Source organism: Myotis brandtii, unplaced genomic scaffold (assembly GCF_000412655.1).
Source record: "Myotis brandtii unplaced genomic scaffold, ASM41265v1 scaffold2502, whole genome shotgun sequence".
In the NCBI taxonomy this organism is placed as follows: Eukaryota; Metazoa; Chordata; class Mammalia; order Chiroptera; family Vespertilionidae; genus Myotis; species Myotis brandtii.
The window spans coordinates 1-3,418 of NW_005359488.1; positions in this window are offsets into that span (position 1 = coordinate 1).

The window sequence follows — 3,418 nt, forward strand, 5'->3', positions numbered from 1 at the left end:
TAAAAGGCTAAGCGACCATCCGACCAGTAGCTATGATAGTCAATGACCACCAGGGGGTAGACGCTCAATGCAGGAGCTGCCAAGCTGTGGTCACTTGGCAGCTGTGGTTCTCATATGACGCATCCCGGAACCAAAGAGGAGGGAGCCCAATTCCAGGGTGCTTACCCGAGAACTGCCTTCTTGCAATCGGGGACCCCTTGGGGGATGTCGGAGAGCCAGTTTTGGCCCGATCCCCACAGGCCAGACCGAGAGACCTCACCTGCCAGAAGGACCCCTGCTCACTCCGTCAATGCCCTTTGAGCCCTGGCACTGCCCCAGGTGTGGCCAGCCATGAAGGACCGCGGGAGGTTGGCTCCAGGGCGTGTCCAGCCTGTCTCGCCCAGTCCCGCCCTTCCAGCCACCTTCTAATTAATTTTCTTCCAATGTGCACGAATCCATATATATTTAAAAAAATAACTTCAATTAGGTCAGGTATTAAGTATAGGTTTGGTATCATGGGCTTTAGCACAAGTGATGCCATTTGGGGCCTGTGGTTTTCTCTCTCACAATTTACACACTGTTCTTATATATGATGTATATTAATATATAGGTAGAAGTTTGAAAGAGATGGGCTGAGCCCTGGCTGGTGTAGCTCAATTGGTTGAGCGTTGTCTTGTGCACTGAAAGGTTGCCAGTTCGATTCTAAGTCAAGGCACATGCCCAGGTTGCAGGCTAAATCCCTGGTGGGGGTACATGTGGGAGGCAGCCAATTGATGTTTCTCTTTCACATTGATGTTTCTCTCTCTCTCCCTTCCTCTCTCTCTAAAAATCAATAAAAACATTTTTGAAAAAAAGATGGCAAATTTAAATAATAGGTTATTTACTGAGTACAAAATTTTGCTCTTACCAAAGTAAGTTACCAATATTTTAAGGAGAGTGATGTGATTGAATATATATCATTAAAAAAATCTTGGTGGTAACACTGTGATTCAGCAATTCATATTCTGCATCTGAGTCCAGCTCACACTTTCCCTATGTGGACTATGTCTTTGTTTTTCAGTCCCTTCCATGGAGCATACAAATGTTTGTGGAAATTCAGCTACTGAATTCCTCTTTCCCCTGATGTTAAAAAAAAAGGCCCTAGCCCAGTGGTTCTCAACCTTGGCTGCACATTAGAATCACCTGGGAATCTTTTTAAAATCCTGATTTCTGGGCCTCATCCTCTGGAAATTCTGTTCCTTTGTTACTAATATTGTGGTCTCACCCCATAACAAAGAAACAATTTCCGGAGGATGAGGCCCAGAAATCAGGATTTTAAAAAGATTCCCAGGTGATTCTAATGTGCAGCCAAGGTTGAGAACCACTGCAGTAGGGACTTGTATCCATTTGATTGAACAGTGAGGCCTAAGTCCTAGGTGTACAGTTATGCAGTGCATGCTTCAGTCAATGACAGACTACATATATGACATGGTACCATCCTATCTAATAGAGAGGGAATATGCTAATTGAGCCTCATGCCGTTGCAAAGATGGCAGCGTCCACAGCCAATAAGGAGGGAATATGCTAATTGCTGCCCCGCCCTCAAAGATGGCAGTGCCCACAGCCAATAATGAGGGAATATGCTAAGTGCCCTACCCTCAAAGATGGCGGCATCCACAGCCACAAGGTGGCAGCGTCCAGTCCCCTCAGCCCCACTGGGGCGGCAGGTGCATGGCAAGGCCAGGCCCGCCTGGGAGCAGGCCCGGTCTTGTCATGCGCCTGCCTCCAGAGTCCCCCAGTCCCCTCAGTCACCCAGGGCCGTCTTGAGGTGCAGGCAAGCCTTGGATGGCAGCTGCCCAGCCGCCCAGGGCCATCCCGAGGCACAGGCAAGCCTCAGATGGCAGCTGCCCAGGCCCACCCGAGGCTCAGGTAACCAGGGTCGGCGGAGGCTTGCTTTGCCAGCAGTGGCAGCAGCACAGGTGTGATGGGGCATCACCTTCCCGATTGCCGGGTCACCTCCTGCCCCTGAGGGCTCCCAGACTGAGAGGGGGCAGGCCGGGTTGAGGGACCCCTCCTCCAGTGCATGAATTTTCATGCACCGGGCCTCTAGTATTATAAATGGAACTGAAAAATTCCTATTGCCTAGTCATGTGTAGCCTAAAACATTACTCATGTTTGTGGTGGTGCTGGTGTAAACAAACCTATGCTGCCAGTCCTATAAAAATACATAGCACATACAATTGTATGGTACATAATTCTTGATATAAGAGACTATGTTACTGGTTTATGTATTTATTATTTACCATTATTTTAGAGTGTACTCTTTCTTCTTGTAAAAAATGTTTGCTATAAAAGAGTATGTTAGGCTGGCAGCAGCCTTGTATATCTAATGTTTACCATGTCTCTAGATTGTATTGTTTTCTCTTGTGCTTGATTTAATCTCATGTTTTAGAAATTTAGTATAATATAAGTGTATAGTGTTTATAAGTCTACAGTAGTGCAATGTCCTAGGCCTTCACATTCAGTCACCACTAACTCACTGACTCACCCAGAGCAACTTCCAGTAGTGCAAGCTCCATTCATGGTAAGCTCCCCAAACAGGCGTACCATTTTTTCTTTTATACCATAATTTTACTGTACATTCTCTATGTTTAGATACACAAATACCATTTTGTTACAGTTGCCTACAGTATTCAATAACATGCTCTATAGGTTTGTAGCCTAGGAACAATAGGCTATACCATACAGCCTAAGTGTGTAGTAGGCTATACCATCTAGGTTTAAGTGCACTGTGATGTTGTTACAACAATGAAACTGCCTAACAATGTATTTCTCAGAATGTATACCTGTCATTCAGTGGTGCATCACTTCTCACTGAAAACACAAAATGGTTCTTGTTTGAATGTGTATTACGAAAATTTGGGGAGAAAAGTACATGACCACAGTAAATTATTCAAATGGTATCTAAGGCAGGGATTTTAAAACTGAAGTTCATGGATAGAATTCAGATGTCTGAATGCAGGCAACAAAATGCAGAAGTATTAGCAGTACCTCTGACTTTGTCACCAATAGAAATCACAGATTTGTTATTGCAGCTATCTCAAAATACTGTTGATAGTCATAACTACAAAATCATGGTGGTTTTTATTTTATTACTAGTGGCCTGGTGCACAAAATTAGTGCACATTAAAAGGGGATTAATTAGAGGAAATATTTTAATATTGCTATTTGCCCTTTCTCTATAATAGAAGTGTCAGAGATGAAAGAAAATTAGTAAAATGTATATGAAAATCTTCCTCCTGTCAGAGTCTGGGGCGCACCGCGGGACCCAGAGTCAAGTCCCAACCCACCCACGGCACCTCAAAATTGTGTGACACCCAGACCCAGCCGGCCCCACCCTTGTCAAGTCCCGCTGGGTGGGGGTGCAGCCTCAGGTCCCCTGTCAAGCCCCACTGGGCGG